This window comes from Engystomops pustulosus, chromosome 5 (assembly GCF_040894005.1).
Source record: "Engystomops pustulosus chromosome 5, aEngPut4.maternal, whole genome shotgun sequence".
In the NCBI taxonomy this organism is placed as follows: Eukaryota; Metazoa; Chordata; class Amphibia; order Anura; family Leptodactylidae; genus Engystomops; species Engystomops pustulosus.
This window is the reverse complement of record NC_092415.1, coordinates 121,737,232-121,755,707: the sequence shown is the minus strand read 5'-3', so window position 1 is coordinate 121,755,707 and position 18,476 is coordinate 121,737,232. Positions and strand designations below refer to the sequence as shown.

Below are 18,476 nucleotides of genomic sequence, written 5' to 3'. Positions count from 1 at the left end.
GCTGTAGCGCTTCCCTGAGTGCCATCACTTCACCTCCTGCGCTGACCTGTGTGGAGGGAGTGGTTCTGCTTGTACTACCTCATGTGCGCCACCGACCACTGAATATCCAGTGTAGAACCGTCTGTCTCCTCCTGCAGACCTGGAGCCATCTATGAGAAAAAACTCAACATCTGGGTCAATCACCCTTCTCTCCCCCCTCTCTGAATCCAGGAAGACTGGTGACAGAATGAAGGATTCAGAGTTGTGAACCTTATCAGTGTATCCTGGGGCATCAGGAGTGCACACTGGAGTCTGAGCTGTCTGGCCTTGGCTCACATGCTTGGGCTGTACTTGGGTGAGGACACTGTGCAAGGTATGTGGGGTTTGCACTGTAACTGAGTGATCTAGGGTCTGGGATCAACTCACTGGCCTTGGTGAGCAGATTGCTGGCTGCAGCTACTGACACATGCGGGGCTCCCCTCACGTCTGAGTCTAACCGGGCCTAATAGTGGGCCACTGGGGAGGCCACCACATTCCTGGGCTAGGACACCTGTCTCCTAGATACTCCGTGCAAAATAAAATAAAAGGTCTGGTTCAGTGGCATGTGCCTAAGGCCGGGGCAGACAGGATTTGCCAGCTTAAGGCTATGGAATGCATCAATTACCTCCTGACTAAGGGCAAATGGGGAAGAGGCAATTCAGTCAGAAAGGGGCAGCATTGGGCTGGAGGCAGCAGACCTTATCCCAGGCCTGCAGGAGCTGGCCAGTCCTAGAATCATGTGAAGAGGCTTAGGGCCTCAGGACAGGGGCATATTCTGGACTGCCAGCTTTCTTTCCTCTGTCAGGTGTCTGCCTGTGGCTGAGAAGCAGTGGCCTAGGAAGACCACCTTCTCCTGGCAGTACTGGAGTTTGTCTCAGGAAACTTTGCAACCCTTCTGGAACAGAAAACACATAAGGTCAATAAATGCATCCTGGGAAACAAAAACAGTAGGTCCTCCGCATACTGAAAGGAGAACATCCAGTAAGGGGCCAGTCTGTCAGTCTACTCCCTGTAGGGCCGTGGGGTATTGGCTGGGTGAGTTTTACCCCCCTTGTGGGAATCTACATCAGGTGTACTGGAATACTGAACTGGTAAAGGCAAATAGGTACTGGCAATCTTCATGTAGGGGCACAGAGAGGAAAACATTTGCCAAATCAATAACAGTGAATAATATGTCACTCTCAGGGACTGCTGCCAGTTTGGGCTAGGGACCACTGGGCTTCAGTACACTCATTGGCAGCTTGGAGGTCATGGACCATGCTACATGTATCCGGTTGTTCTTTCTGAGTCTTTTCTTGACCGGGAATGGGCTAGCAGGGGAGAGTTCTACAATGAAAGGCGATAACTCTGTTTGGGGGGGCTGTTCTCGCTGACATCCTTGTCCGTAACCACCCCCCCTGTCTTGCCCTGTGGGGGCCGTCTCCGCCACTCACTAAAGTAATGTCTCCTCCCCGCAACGCCCACTTGGGTTGGCCGGTTGAGACTTCCGGAGATGTTGTCAATCTCACTTTGGCGTGGTCTGTGAAACATCCTCTATTCCCTCTGTACGTCAATGTGTCAGAGTCCTCCACCTCATCTCCAGCCCAGTGTTCTGTGCTACCTATAAAGTTCTGGCCAGACTCCAACGTCTCAATAAAATCCAGGTACACTTAAGATGGTTTTTAATCAAAAAGGAACAAAAGTCAGTCATAGGCTCTGTAATACAGTTGGGGGCTTGTTCCTGCTTAGTCTGTTCGTGGGTTACACAGGAGGACATCACATCATACTGTATCCCTGTTCCACAACCAAATAAATTCCTTCAAGTCTTTTTTAGATTGTCAGGGAGAAGTCTAAACGCAGCGATCTGCCCCCTTCTGTAAACAACTTCAGCTTACTGTAGCGTCAAGGTCAGAACAGAACACAAAGTGATAACACAGCTCAGACAGAGCCCAAGATTTTTGGAGAACTTCAGCGTCAAGGCCATGTACATGTCTTCACAAAACAAAACGCAGCTCCAACAGCCCCCACCGTTTTGTTAACCCCTTAAATGCCAGAAAGCAGGTACCGGAGACATTGTAACACTTTTTATAGTAATTTTTCTCTAATTGTCGGGATCAATAAATTTTAATAATACTCAAACAACCTCCATCCCTCACTCCAAGACCCCTAGCAGGCGGCCCAAGCATGGTCAGCTGTTATGGCTGCCAACAGCAATCAACTTCCATCGACTTGAAGGGAATATAACTTAAAATGGCCGCCACTGAAAAATAAACTGACTTAAGATGGCCGCCACTGAAGAATGGTAGGGCGTGTCATCTTCTCTAACCACCAGATACAGGGGTGGAGTCTGGATTACAGGGGCCATTTTTCACTCCAAGGAAAATATAATTAAATCTCCTTTTCCTCAAATTCTTTCCACATCAAAAACTTTGAAATGTCCCTTATCTCCCGTCTCTTTATTCATTGGGCACTCTGAAGGATTCCTGACACTCTGTCCTGGTCCGTCCGTCAGTCTGAGGCTATAAGTGTCTGTTTGCAAATCAAGTTTTCCCACTTGTACAATCATCAGATCATCTGATACATCCCAAAACCTTCAAACCTTCAATATTACTTTTCATTTCAACACAAAACTACCAGCCCTTATGTCCGATCATGTCAACTTGCACTTTTCCATCAGTCCTACTTAACTCAACAACCTTCTATCTCTGTGCATCTTTCCCCTCCATGTGGGACACAATCTGAGTAGCTTTTCTAGGTCCGCACCCTTGGCTTACTTTACTTTGCTTACTTCCCATCACAAATGTCTACAACTGCAACACTGCCAAACCTGTCCCCCACAGAGACAACGAATCCGACACCTTGTGTGACCGACCCCAAAGAAACTAGATACTAGACTTCCACAGAGGACTCTTTACCAAGTCTCCCTTATTGACTCTTAACCAAATCAACTCTCTTTACTGAACTACTCTCTCCTTGACTCTTTACCAAGTCATCTCTCTTACTGACTCTTTACCAAGTCACTACTAGTTCTTACAGTCATCCACAAAGTCGTTCAGACTCCAAAATGAAGCTAAACGCACACTTGATCAGAGTGGGTCTCCGCTGCACGTGCACAAATTGAGCTCTCTACCTCTATGGGCAACCCTATTGGCACTAGTCAAACAGTACTATAGACACTATGATAATCTGACAATCACAACAAAGTATCTCCTATTTTAGCAGTGCGGACCTCTAAGGGCTACTCCCTCCCGTCCCACAGTTTCAGCTAACACCACAGACTGTCTGAGCATCTGTCACTGTCCAGTCTCTGTCCATCACCTTACAAAGTGGTTCTTTGCCAAAAACTATGAGCTTAGGTTACAGTGAACAACAGTGGCAAATACATAACACAGAGACAGTCTTACCCGGTCCGTCCAACTAGTGAACCAGAAGTGACATATCAAGGTAGACAAGAAAAATTAATATCTTGCCCTGAGAGCTCTCTGGTCAGTTCTGTTCACCAAGCCGGCGGGGACACTTCACGGAGGCTGTCTTGGTGCTGTTGTTGCTCACTCCTAAGCCCACCCAGGGACGCCAAATATTGTTAGGGATTTTTATGCAGGGCCCCAACAGCCCTCTTGACCTTTGTAAGGTGAGTCCTAATTAACCCTTTGAGGGAGGATGAGATAGCTGCCGGCAGCGAGCTGACAGAGTAAAATGAAAAACACAGTCGGTCTTCCAATGCACTCAAATCACACTGTTTATTTCAAACAGATACAGCTATATTTTAACACATAGAGATCAGCATTTGGGGTGTTGTATGAATGGAGATAAGACACTTAGATCCTATTGGCCATTATGCTTTTGTACCAGCACATTCTGGGAAAAATGACTAGGCCTTGTTTACAGCCATGCTTATCTACACAATGGCTCCTAGAAGCTTCTTCATAACCAAAATAAATAACAAGAATACAGAGGCCCGAAGGACGGTAAGAAATGCCAAGGATATTGTGAAAAGTCAAACAACAGTTTAAATGAGAAAAATAGCTGAATTAAAACATTTAACCCTATAGCTTCTAAGAGGGAAGCATACCCCCCCCCCAAGGTGGCCGCTGTATCTAAGATGGCGGACAGTAGTCAAGATGGCGTCCGAAACCAGTGCGACCTCCTTAACACTAGGTCACCCAGATTTTTAATAATTTTAGGGGACAGAGCATATTTATCGAGCTTAGCTGCTGCAGTTTCACGTAATTTATCATATTTATTTGTGTTCTTAGGGGTTTTAGTAGGAGATGGATTAGGAGTGACCACTGGCCCCTTAGCTTTTTTCATATTTGCCTTAGTCATAATAGCCACCCACTACAGTAAGTCACGTCTTATGTACTCTATACAGATTTAATTGATAAGTCGCCTGGTAGAAATCCACCCACAGCTTGCTTATTATTAATCCAAAATCATTTAGTTCAGTCCAGTGAATATTAGTCACTGTTCTGTCCCTGAACAAGCAGCAGTCCGGCTTTTTTCCAGTTAGACTGTTCAAGACGTCCCATAAATTGTATATATCACGTCAGCAGCAGCTTGAAAAGACAGAGTCACGAGGTATAAAGTTAATCAAATATTAAATTTGTTTGTCTCTAAATCTTCATCCACTAGGATCAAAGTTCCCAAAAAGGATAACAATACCTCCCCTTACTATGCGTTTAGGAAGAGGTCAATACACTTATGTTATAAATCAACACTGTACTTGTCGGCATCGCAAGAATAATAGCAACCAAGAGGCAAAGGTCAGCAGGAAAATGCTATTTCAGCACACTTATCTCTCCTTAGTCGAGGATTCAGAGCTGCCATCTCTTTGATATCCCCACAGTCGTAGCCTCCTCCAGGACTTGCTCCGCTCTTTATCCACGGTGCAAACGAGGGACGCTCCTCCACACCACAGTCAGGAAAGACCTTCCCGCCTCCGGAGTCGGACGCTGAGAACTTCCTCCACTCTGTAGTGCAGCCTTGAAACGTCTCCCCATCCACGGAGGGCGTAATCTAGCCAGTCTAACTTGTTACCTATTGGAATAAATTTAGAAGTATAAAAACCCAGGATAGATTTGAATTTCTCCCATTTAACATTAGTATCTTCATTTGACAGAATCTGATCCCAGTCTATATCCAAAAGTGCAGCCCTGAATTTCTGGAAATTAGCCCGCTTAAAATTCAAAGTTTTCGATTTTCCCACCTGTTTCTGTTTTTTAAAGTTTAAGAGGAACATAATTATATTATGATCGCTGTTCTCAAGGGGTTCCCGGACACTGACATTTTGGATAATCTCCTCATTGTTAGAAATCACAAGGTCCAACAATGCATCACCTCTTGTGGGAACTTCTACAAGCTGCACCATAAAATTATCTTGCAGAAAGTTGATAAAATTTCTCCCCTTCACAGATGAAGAAGAGACCTGACCCCAATTTATATTTGGAAAGTTAAAGTCTCCCATTATCACTACGGTCCCCTCTTGTGCAGCCCGCTCCATCTGTTTATATAGGTGACCCTCTATTTCCTGTTTGGTGGTGGGGGTCTATATATTACACCAAAAATAATTTTCTCAAAACTCTCTTGGCTTTGAATTTTAACCCACAAAGTTTCAGCCTCCTCACACTCTTCTGAGACCACTGTCATTCACAATCGCTTTCAAGTCTCTTCTGACATATAGACATACACCACCTCCCCTCCTATTTGCCCTGTCTTTCCTAAAGAGTGTAAAACCTTGAATATTAACACCCCAATCATGTGATGCCTCGAGCCAGGTCTCTGCTACACCAACAACATCTAACTGTTCCTCTAATACCAGAGCCTCAAGCTCACCCATTTTGCCTGTGATGCTTCTGGCATTTGTGAACATACAGTTTAATTTTCCACATTTATTTATCTGCACATATACCCTCACCACTGTTTTGCAACTGGTGGATCTCCTTATCCACTGCCTTGGTCCCAGATACACCGCCCACCTCACCACCCACCAACATAACCTGCCCCCTCTCTGACCTGTCTACCCCTTCAATGTCTTCCTTTTCCTCCTCCCCCGATCCTAGTTTAAATACTCCGCCACCCCTGCTAGGATTTTCTCCCCCAGCACAGCAGCCCCCCTTCCATTCAGGTGCAATTCCTGAAAATACTACCTTGGAGGTACTTTCTTTAAGCTTTGAACCTAATTCTTTAAAATTATTCTTCAGGCTCCTCCACCTACCATCTATTCTGTCATTGGTACCAACATGGATAACGACAGCTGGGTCATCCCCAGCCCCTCCCAGTAATTTATCCACCCTTTCCACCGCATGCCAAACCCTGGCACCAGGGAGACAGCAAACCATTCGGTTGAGGCAGTCTTGGTCACAAATTATTTTATCCGTCTTCCTGATTATAGAGTTCCCTACACCAAGGCAGGCTTACCTGCACTCCCATCCACCCTACTACTAGCTGGTCTTCTGCCCTGGCTGTTAGGGAGAGCAGGATCCGCTCGGGCTGACATTTCTGACACTGATGTCCTTACATCATTGCACAATTTTGCAATTTTGCTTGGATGTTCAGAGTCCGAGTTGGCCTTCCTTTTCTTTGACCCCTTTCTACTCCCTCTATTTACAGTAACCCAGCTACCCACCTGATCCTGCTGGCTTACCTCTCCACCCTCCACTTCTACCCCGCTTATTGCTTATTGCTCAGTGAGCAGCATACTCCTCTCAAAATTATCGATTGCTGGCAGCCGTGCAATATCCTCCTACAGATATCTAACATGAGCTTCCAGCAGAAAAATATGGGCACATTTGTCACAGCAGTATTCACCCTGGAACTCCTTCTCCAGCAGTGTATACATGCGACAGAGTGTGCACTGGAGCATACCACCAATCTTGCTAGCCATATCCTAGTTACAAAATTGTGATGAGTATATAGATTAAGATATATAAAATGTAGATTACTTACAGTTCTGTGGACTTCTCTATTTCAAACTCAGCTTTTTTCAACTCTCCATTTATGTTCACAAGCCACTTAGAACCACAAAATTTTGCAAGCTCAAAACTAAGTAACTCCCACTTATCAGGTGTGAGCACTAATCCCTCCGCCCAATTAGCAGACCAGGCAAAGAAAGGAAAAAAAGCTATTTAAATTGTGACACTAAGAAAAGTGCCCTGCTATTACCTATATACTCAGTCCACAATCACCCAAACAACAGATTCACTCTTAACACACACAAAAATCCACTTTTTTCAACTCTTCACTTATGATCACAAGCCACTTAGAACCACAAGCCAAAATTGAGCATGCCGGCCTTCTCCCTCCTACATATCATACACACGTATTGGACCCATTAGGCCCTTTAAGTTACTTTAATGCAACTTATCCCTGCTAGGTAGAGAGTCTTGAGATTCATCTTACATGTTGTTTATGCCTTTCCTCCCTGACAGGTTAGACACTGATACCTCACTTATACGCAAAATACTACATACCACTTGAAAGCAGAGTGTGATTGTTATGTACTTGTTGTACTCCTTTTTTTGCTGCCTATTGATTGATATTTGTTATATATGTTACTTGTTTATTGAAACTCAATAAAATGATTGAAATACTAATAGTACGGTATGTGTTGTTAGGCACCTTCCCGCAATGCCGTAATAGTACAGGAAGGGGTACAAAAATTTTTTTGAAACATTTCCTGTTTTCAATCATTAGTTACTACCTAAAATTTCCCAAATTTCTGCTTCATGTTTGCAGCATTTTTCAAATACCTTATTTTAATGTCTCTCCACTTACTAATCGAACATCAGTTTTCTCGATTTTCAAGGAATTTAAAAATTGAAGAATTTTAACAATTGTAGAACTTAAATTGATGTAAGATGTTGTTTTAAAAAAATCAGACAAAAGGGGAAACATTGTCTTATGGTCTCAAGGAATGTGTCACGGGTGACCCCGTGATCCATGTTGCCTCTGACTCTTCCCGTACCCCAGTGCGTGACCGTAAGATCCGGTCATGGACTCCGCCAAGGTATTGTATCCTGCTAAAGCCCTGGTCTGTGCCAAGGACCCACGCCAGCTACTGAGTGACCTTCCCAGCCGCATTGCCCAGCGATCTCAAGAGATTGCTACCGAAAAAGAACTTCTGGACAAACTCGGTGCCACCCTTTGCTGGATGATTGCCTCCCAGCAGCAGGCTCCCGCGACTCTACCTCCTGTTGCTCCAGTCACCCCGCTAAGTTTTCCGGCTGTAGAGTCTGGACCCAAAATTTTTTTGCTTGACAGATTTGATAGCAACCCCAAATTGTGCAGGAGATTTGTTTCCCAGGGCTCGGAGCACCTTGAACGGATGTCCTCCCAGTTCCCCACTGAATGCGTTGGTGGCGTTCGTCTACTGTATGCTCTCTGGAGAGGCCCTGGCCTGGGCTACTTCTCTATGGGATAGTGGTGACCCGGCCATGGTTACCCATACCAAGTTCCTGGCAAAAATCAGATCCAGGTTTGAACCACGTCAAATTCAGCTGCCTGGCCTGTCCTGCTTGATCCCAGTGTGGGACACACTGGGATCAAGCAGGACAGGCCAGTGGGGACCAGTGTCTCCGCAGCCTCCCAGAATTGCTCCTGGCTTCCCACAGGCCGCTCCAGTGTGCCAAGATTCTCTCCAGTCTCTGATGAGCCAAGAGCCGCCTCAGCCTCCGTAGCTTCCCAGAGCTGCTACAGCAGCACCTCCGCAGCTTCCCAGAGCTGCTCCAGCGGCGCCTCAGCCTCCGCAGTTTCCCAGATCTGCTCCAGCGGTGCCTCAGCCTCTGCAGCTTCCCAGAGCTGCTCCAGCAGCGCCTCGGCCTCCGCAGCTTCCCAGAGCTGCTCCAGCAGCTCCTCAGCCTCCGCAGCTTCCCAGAGCTGCTCCAGCAGCGCCTCAGCCTCCGCAGCTTCCCAAAGCTGCTCCAGTGGCGCCTCAGCCTCCACAGCTTCCCAAAGCAGCTCCAGCGGCGCCTCGGCCTCTGCAGCTTCCCAGAGCTGCTCCAGCAATGCCTGAGCCTCCGGTCACGGGTGACCCCGCGATTCGCAACATGGAACATGCAACATCCGTGCACTCCTCGGCCCTGGTCCGGACGTATGGCACGGGTGCCCCCGCGATCCATATTGCGGATCGCAGGTGCACCCGTGTTCTGCTGTGTGCCGCAACTGTCCCCGCTCCCGCTCAGGTCTATACTTGCATCTCCCGGTCCCTGGCTCTGGCCCGTCTGGCAGCGTTCCTGCTGTCTGACGAGCTCCCCTGTCGGATCTTCAGGTCATTCTGCTGAAGAGAGAGCCTCCTGAGCGTTTCCAGACGCCTCAGTGTTCCTGTGTTACTATGGTGTTCCTGTGGCCGTCCCGTGTTCCTGTGGCCGTCCCGTGTTCCTGTGGCCGTCCCGTGTTCCTGTGGCCGTCCCGTGTTCCTGTGGCCGTCCCGTGTTCCTGTGGCCGTCCCGTGTTCCTGTGGCCGTCCCGTGTTCCTGTGGCCGTCCCGTGTTCCTGTGGCCGTCCCGTGTTCCTGTGGCCGTCCCGTGTTCCTGTGGCCGTCCCGTGTTCCTGTGGCCGTCCCGTGTTCCTGTGGCCGCCCCGTGTTCCTGTGGCCGCCCCGTGTTCCTGTGGCCGTCCCGTGTTCCTGTGGCCGCCCCGTGTTCCTGTGGCCGCCCCGTGTTCCTGTGGCCGCCCCGTGTTCCTGTGGCCGCCCCGTGTTCCTCTGGCCGCCCCGTGTTCCTCTGGCCGCCCCGTGTTCCTGTGGCCGCCCCGTAATCCTGTGGCCGTCCTGTATCCCAGTGGTCTTCCGACGTCCTCCCAGCCGTCCTTCCGAGGTCCTGCCAGCCAGCTTTCCCGAGATCCTTACCTCCCGTGGTCCTGCCTACCTACCTGCCTACCTAGTTGCACCCGTGGAGCGACCTGGTGGCATCACCGACGCAGCAAGACCATTTCGCTTTCCCTGCAGGCTCTGGCGAAGACCAGGAGTCCACTCAGACTCCGCTCCCAGGTTGTGTCTAGCATCGTTATCCCCCATGGTGGTCCAGGGAGTACACAGACTTTAGCCTCTGACTCTTCCCGTATTCCAGTGCGTGACGAAAGAAGCCAGAATCAGACTCTTTCACAATCTGTTAGATTATCAAGAACAAGCCATCTCTGAAAATAAAAAGCAATTTCTGCTGGTCAGGCACCCAAGAGTGGTAACATTTTATATGCTGCCCATAATACATAAAAATCTGGAGCAGCCACCTGGCAGGTCAGTACTGTCAGGTCTTTGGTGCCTGACCAAAAAATGCAGTCTTTGGCTTGATAATTAACTAAGCCAGTATGTTTACAACTTAATTTCCTATACAAGGGATACTATGCAAATTTTGCAGGAGTTAGAAAATACACACCTAGCAGAAGATGCTGTAAAGTACTTTTTAGAGAAATATGGAGATAAGTTTGGTTAGACAGAACTTTATCCTTATGGCACTCCAGTTAGTGTTAAAGCATAATAATTTTTTGTTTGACACACGTTTCTTCTTCCAGACCCAAGAAACAGTGATGGGCGCAGTTTGTGCGCCCACCTTTGCCAACCTGTTCCTTGCATGGTGGGAGTTATACCCAATTCATCATTCTTTGGAAGCATTATATAGACAATGTGGTATTTATTTGGAAGGGCTCCAATGAACTACTGAAGTCTTTCATTGCCACTCTAAATAACAAAGATTGTAACATCAAATTAACCATGAAGTATAGTAAAAAGATGTTTCCCGTTTTGGATATCAAAATTGAAACTTACAGTTACGGTGATATAGAAACAGATGTGTATTGCAAAACAACAGCGACAAACAGGCTCCTTCACACAAAAAGCGATCATTTACTGCGGATAATTAGAGGAATCACCAAAGGGGAATTCCTAAAACTGCGACGCAATTGCTCCATGAGAAATTTAAAAAAGGGACAATAGTCCTTAAGGAACAGTTGCAACATAGGCAATATTCGGGGCATCAAATTAAATGGGCTACAACCTAGCCCTCTGCACCGAAACAATTATTCTTTTGTGCATAAAGAAGAAAAAACAAGGCACACAAATACGTTTCATTACAATTTTCACAGTAAATGGAATGAAATTAATGGATAAATTTCATATAAATGAATAAATGGATCCTCAATTGGCATTGGCAGGTTCATAATTTGGACAAAGAATTGGAACCTTTCCTGAGTATCAAGTGGATACAGGAAAGGATGTACTAAATGGGCTACAACCTAGCCCTCTGCACCGAAACAATTATTCTTTTGTGCATAAAGAAGAAAAAACAAGGCACACAAATATGTTTCATTACAATTTTCACAATAAATGGAATGAAATTAATCAGATCCTCAATTGGCATTGGCAGGTTCATAATTTGGACAAAGACTTGGAACCTTTCCTGAGTATCAAGTGGATACAGGAAAGGATGTACCATAGGGAACCACTTTGTTAGAAGTCATTTCACACGGGATGGCAACACCAAACAGAAATACCCAGGTTTCTATCCCTGTGGAACATGTACGGCCTGCCAGATTCTGATTAAAAAAGAAAACCTTTGAAGACAATCACTGTAATATATACAATGTTCTTTTATTGTATACATATTACAATGTCCCTGTCACTTTGCAAAACAATCGGAGTTAAAAATAAGAATTTAAGAACATCTCATGATGAAGCAATCAAAAATAAAAAAAGGTTGGGGGAGCGTGTCAAACAGCCGAGCTGGCAAGACGTGCCTGAGCTGAGCTCCACCATTGCCTGTGTATAATCCTGACTTTATCCTACGCAGGCACCAGAGGAGATAAGAAATAACCCCTTGGGGACTCACCGGAGAAGCAAAGTCACGCAGCCCACCGGTGTGGAACACACAGCCATACCAACTGTTTTGCAATCCGAACCCGGAGGGCAGTTGGGAGACAACTGGAACAGCGGTGAGCCCTCATAGATCTCCTGGACTGGACTAAGACCAGCGCTAACCCAGGTAGAGCCACCATGAACCATGTGCGGCGGCCTCAGCGGATCCAAGGAGGAAGGAACACCTAAAAGCAGCAAGCAGCCTCGGAGAACAGTTAATTGCCATTACCCTTTAGACTGTGGCTTAAGGGGTCTCACCACAGAGGCAGTCCAAAAACCTTGCTTAGGTCATAATCTAAAGCCAGTCTTAAAAGTACAGGCCCATACCCTGGAAAGTGCCAGACAAGCTAAGTCACTCAAGACCCTCAAATCAGTCCGCCTCCACCAAACAGAGGGCTTCAGACCCGTAACAGGAGCCTACACTACAACCGGTCACAGCACAGTTGCTGAAGGCTATCCAAGCAGGGACAGCGTCGCTGACATGGGAAAATTGATGAGGGCAAGGTGGATGTCAGCCTCTTACTCCCCCCTCCCCTTTTTTTTTTTCTTCTGCTTCCTCCCCCCTTCCCCACTCCCTTAAATCCTTTTTTATTCAGCCTGGGACATTGAATTGAGAGTTCCAGTTATGTGTTACAATGGGACCTATGTGCGCTTGGTTCTTATCCACTGTCCTTCTACAGAGTGGGTAAGACCCAGGGCGGTTTTAGTATAACGAAATCCCACTGCTCAGAGGGGAAAAAACACGGTGCTATGCCAATTATCAGATCACAGGCATAGGCGCACAACTCTAACTGGTGGTTGTATTTACCACTTAGTTTTTATTGCCCAAGGGGTGCATCCAGGCAATTCTAGCTACCGCCGTGTATAATAAGATAGCTCCTCGTGGGAAAGATGGAAGTTACAGGACCCACTGCTCCGACAATAGAATGGGTAATTCAAATAATAATAGAAAAAATCTGGAAAGGTAATGATTATTTAATGTTGTTACATTTAAGGTTTTGTTTAACGGTACAAAAAGTGTATATAGGCAATCTGAGGCAGAGACCCTCGATTCAACACCATGCATCGCCTGATCAACTTATCATGAAGGGTATTAAATTGTCCTGGAATGTGAGCAGGATGAGAGGGACCAGAAAATGGAATATGATAATCTCTCAAATCAGGCAGCACTGCCCTTGCGTTATTACGTTAGGGCAGTGCTGCCTGATTTGAGAGATCTCCATCTCCATGTCTCCATTTCCAGCAGACACATCTAACCCCTGAAACAGTTGGATTGATACACAGACCTTGGATCCAGTGGGTGGCACACACATATCACACTTCATACCCCAGAGGAGTATCACTGCTAGTAAGCAGTAAGTGATACTCCTCTGGGGTATGATGTGTGATATGTGTGTGCCACCCACTGGATCCAAGGTCTGTGTATCAATCCAGCTGTTTCAGGGGTTAGATGTGTCTGCTGGAGATGGAGACATGGAGATCTCTCAAATCAGGCAGCACTGCCCTAACGTAATAACGTTAGGGCAGTGCTGCCTGATTTGAGAGATTATCATATTCCATTTTCTGGTCCCTCTCATCCTGCCCACATTCCAGGACAATTTAATACCCTTCATGATAAGTTGATCAGGCGATGCATGGTGTTGAATCGAGGGTCTCTGTCTCAGATTGCCTATATAGTGCACACAAGTGCACCAGGTGGGAAGTGGGCTGCACAATTACAGACCAGGAATTTGAATATGTATTCAAGCAGGCATGTATTGATAATAAACAGGTGGCAATCATAGGTATCTACCAGCCCCCAAGATCAGACCTCTCAATAATTCACCAAGCTACCCAATTTGCAATGCAATTCCCAGACTGTAGTGATATGTAAAGGTGACTTTAATATGGTTCAGGGTGTCTCAATAAACAGGCTTCATACGACCCTGCTGCCAACAGCCCTACAGTCCCAGACTCTATTGGCTAAGTTTATGCAAAAAATAGGATGGGTAGACCTGTGGAGGGTGCGACATCCAGAAAGTAGAGCGTTTTCCTGCCACTCAGCCAGTAATCATTCTCTATCGTGCAACGGTTTTTGGGTAATACAATGGTGAATTCATGGGTGAAGGCGATAACATGCTAACCTAGGGCATTTCCAATGGTGAAATAAAATACTAGTTTTCACAGAGTGCTGCTTCCTTGTCTTGGATTTTGGATTGGGGACCTTGGGATCTTGAGTCGGCCTGGCTATGGAGGAGAGCAGAGGTCCCTCACACTAGCTCCTGCTCTAGCCTAGGCCTCTCTGTGCCCGTAGTGTAACCAGCACCACTATCGACACATACATGTCCCCAAAGAAGAAGAAGGAGCTACAGGACCCCCTGGACTCAGAAAGAAGAGTATCGACAAGGGGTATCGGCAGATACCTGACACCTTGCCGGACCACCGCTGCGAGAGCAGCCGGCACCAAGATGGCGGCGACCGGAGCTTCATGCAGAGCTTCTCAAGGTGCAACTGGCATCCAGCACAACAGCCCCAACGATGATCCTCCTACCTCAGGTGAGCGGCCCCGCACCCCAGAAATCCCCGCGGGAGTAGCTAAGGCCCGAGCAATCAGCTCACCTGGGACCGGAGAAGCCGCACGGCAGCAAAAGAAAATGGCTGCCGCGCACGTGTCGGAACACAGGACCTAGAAGGCCCCCAGCACAGGGGATACACAGCCGCCCTCTCCCAATTATGAATGGGACCAACAGCAGAGCCGAGGTACTGTGGGGGACGCCGGGTCGGCGCATACTAGGGACAGTGGATCGGAGGGTCCGGCAGGCCGCTCCCCCTCATCCCCCCAGCCACCACTAACATCAGGCATGGCAGAGCCAGGCCGAGACTTGGAGGTGAGATGCCAGCACCCAGTCTCCACCAGGCAGCGGGAGGGCCCCACAGCGGCTTAGAATTAGCCTTTTCGTGTTTTTCTTTAGCTTAGTTCATTAGTTTGTTTTATTGGTTGCATCTTTTATTTCCTTATTGTCTGTGTGTGATTGTCCGCGTCTTCCCCTTCTCCTTAACGTCCTTCCCCACACCCTTGACCTCACTCCTGTCTTCCCCCCTTGGCATACGACCCCGCTAACAAGCGCGGTCCCAATTACTCCTTGCTAATTCCTATAACAACCTTTCTCCCATGGAGACAGTGAAGTTAGGATCACTAAATGTCCGGGGCTAAACCTTCCCCAGAAGAGAACGCAAATTCTCCATGGCATGCACAGACAGTGGATAAAAATCTTATTTTTACAGGAGACACACTTCAAAACTGGCCACTTCCCAATGATTAAAGACCAACACTTTAACACCTGGTTCCACAGCTCCAATCCTGAGTCACTCTCTAAGGGTGTGTCCATAGCGATCCACCGCTCTCTCCCACACGTGGTTCTGGGAGAGATGAAGGACGAGGCAGGTATTTATATCTTAAATTACAAATATTTGATCAAATATTCTCATTTGCGAACCTGTACTTACCTAATCGCTTGCCCATCCTGGCTTGTAAGAAAATACTGAATAAACTGAGGGGATTCACGGAGGGGATGCTGATGGTAGACTTTAACTTTCCAATACAAGCCAGAATGGACACCTCCTCAGGTAGGAGTCACGTCTACCTACGACAAATAGGCACACTCCAGAAAGAGTTACATAGCTTTCAACTAGTAGATGCCTGGCGGATTCTACACCCCACTGACAGAGACTATACATATTACTCTCCCACCCATGACTCATATAGTCGTATAGACTTTTTCCTGGTCCAACACAAAGCGTTGACCTGGGACTGGGAGTAGCAACCAAAGGTAATATAATCCATACGGACCATGCCCCAATCTACCTGACTATTCAGTCTATCACACGACAACCTTGGACATGGCGCCTTAATGACCATTTACTCAAGGATGCATTATGTGTACAGGAGATCAAACATACCATTGAAAGACTGTCGCTCTCCCCCAACCTTCAACCAGAGACCTTGCCATTAAAGTGGGAAGCCCTTAAATGTGAGCTCTGTAGTAGATTCACGGACCACGGGGTTAGGTTAAAAAGAGAAAACGCGGCCAAACTTGCCTCCCTACTGCAACGCCATCTCGAGCAAAAACACAAATCAAAACAGTCCCCTGCGTATCTAACAGGCATGATTATAGTCAGGGCCAAAATATGGGGCCTGCTAGACCGCAAATCGCTGGCCCAGCGAGTGAGATTCCAAGGCCACATGTACGAACACTCCAATAAATGCGGATGCTCACTGGAACGTTTCCTACACCCGCAATCGGGAACAGCACATATTCCCCGTATTAAGACTGTGGAGGGTGAAAACACGCACAACCCGATCACCATCAGCGCAGAATTCGGGACATATTACACTCAGTTGTATAACATTAAGGGCCAATTTGCAGATCTTGCACCAGAATCCCTGACTGAGAAAATAAATGCCCACATTAAAGACACGGCCCTGCCCCTGCTTGCAGAGGAAGCGGTAGAGTCATTAGAACTAGACTTCAGCGAGGGGGAAGTGGAAAGGGAAAAGCCCTGGCTCAGATGGCTTTTCCCCGGCTTTTTACAGATGCTTTAGGGAAGCCCTCTCTCCATTATTGACAAAGGTTTATAATTCTGTCTCACAACCCACTGCTTTCCACCCCCAATCCTTCGAGGCCACTATCAATGTCTTCTTAAAACCAGGTAAGGACCCCCTAATGCCTGCAAGCTATAGGCCCATTTCCCTTTTAAATATAGACTTGAAATTATATTGTAAGATACTAGCAGACCGATTGGCCCAATATCTTCCAAGAATAATCAATACTGATCAAGTAGGGTTCGTGAGAGGCAGAGAGGCCACAGACGATCTGAATAAAACATTTCTCCTTATGGCACACGCACAAAAACGGTTGATTCCCTCGTGTCTCCTGTTGATCGATGCAGAAAAAGCATTCGATAGGGTTAACTGGGGTTTTCTTGACAGCGGCCCTTGCCCTCTTTATAATAACCCTACTGCCAGAGTAAGGGGGAACGGGTTTTTTTTCAAACCCTATTCATATCAACAACGGAGCCCGCCCAGGTTTCCCCCTTTCCACGCTCCTTTATGTGATTGTGATGGAGCACTTGGCCACAGCAATAAGACACAACCCCAATATCCATGGAATCCAGGTTGGACAGCGCCAATATAAGACTGCATTATTTGCAGATGACCTCCTACTATACATATCCCAGCCCAGAATCTCTCTACCCTCTCTTGTCAAGGAATTTGAGAGGTATAGCCATTTAAGTAAATTTTATGCTCTCTAGACTCTACTAGACCGCACATTGCGGGACCTCAACAAATACAATAGAAAACAGCTATCTTGGTTCGGCCGAATCAATGTGGTCAAAATGGACATCTTACCGCACCTCCTCTATACTTTTCAGGGAATCCTGATAATACCACCGCCTTCTTTCTTTAGGTCCATTCGCTCAACAATCACACGGTTTATCTGGGGGACAGGTAGACCCAGGATAGGTAGGCAGTTTCTGATAAGGCCAAAATCGTCAGGAGGGGTGGGCCTACCCAATATCAAGTTATATCACCTAGCGTCCATCTTGGTAAGACTACTAGACTGGCAATTCCATTTGGCTAACAAACAATGGGTTAGTCTAGAGCAATACAGCTCTACAATTCCAATTCATATACTTCTCTGGGAGTCATCACAACATATAGAAATCAAGCCTGAGACGTTATTTCTTGCCCATACCCTTAAACTATGGAGGTCCCTTGTCCATCACAAAATACTCTCCAGACCATTCAGCCCACTAACGCCATTATTCCACAATCCAAACTTCCCACCTGCCTTCACTAGAACCATATTCCTAGGTCGCTCAAAACATGATGTGCGACATGTTAGGGGAGGCAGAGATTTCGCCTATGGAGGTACTGCGGGAGGTGTCGGCTTCCTCCAACCTCTCGTGGTTGGAAATGACACAATTAAGCTCCTTCTTAAGGAAACCAGGCCCTGCAGCCGCTTATAATGCTCCGATTAGTCCCTTTGAGACCTTATTCCGCTCAGCATCTCCCCCGGAACATTGCATCTCCCAAATTTACGGTTTATTAGTAAAAGAATCTGACTCTTCAAAAATACCTTATCAGACAGGATGGGATAGAGATTTGAACACATCTCTCTCCCCCGAGGATTGGGAAAAAGCATTCTTGTTTACCCATAAGCTCTCAACAGCCGGAATCCTCCCAGGAGCGGAACTATAAAATTCTCTCCAGATGGTACAGGATTCCGACCCTCCTACATTCGATCTATCCTTCCATACCAGACACGTGCTGGAGATGTGAGATGCAGAGAGGAGACATGCTGCATATATGGTGGACATGTAAAGGAATATCTAATTTTGGAACTAGGTGTTCAAGGTGACGTCAGAAATCACAGGGATCACAACCCCCAAGACCCCAGAAGTAGCCCTACTGTCAGTACTTCCAGGCTCTATCAAACTGGATATAATATGTACAGATACATCAGTCCCCCTGGGCATTGTACTCCCACTGGTAGACCACTTCCAGAATTAATTTAGGCTTTGGGTATCCCTGCCGCTTTCTGAAGCAGGCTGAATCAACCTTATTAAAATTATAGTGCTACCCAAGTGCCTG

At 47.0% G+C, this 18,476-nt stretch overlaps 1 protein-coding gene across 10 annotated transcripts in view; it reads left to right on the top strand.

The window, feature by feature from the left end:
- ZNF830 (zinc finger protein 830) overlaps positions 1-18,476 on the top strand; it is a 1,461,156-nt gene that overhangs the window by 1,431,274 nt on the left and 11,406 nt on the right. For 2 of the 10 annotated variants that reach the window (XR_011855818.1, XR_011855820.1), the window contains one exon: positions 15,107-15,266. The exons of the other annotated variants lie outside the window; for them this stretch is intronic. The gene's annotated coding sequence lies outside the window, so the exon portion shown is untranslated. The remainder of the gene's footprint in view (positions 1-15,106; positions 15,267-18,476) is intronic. 10 annotated transcript variants of the gene reach the window in all.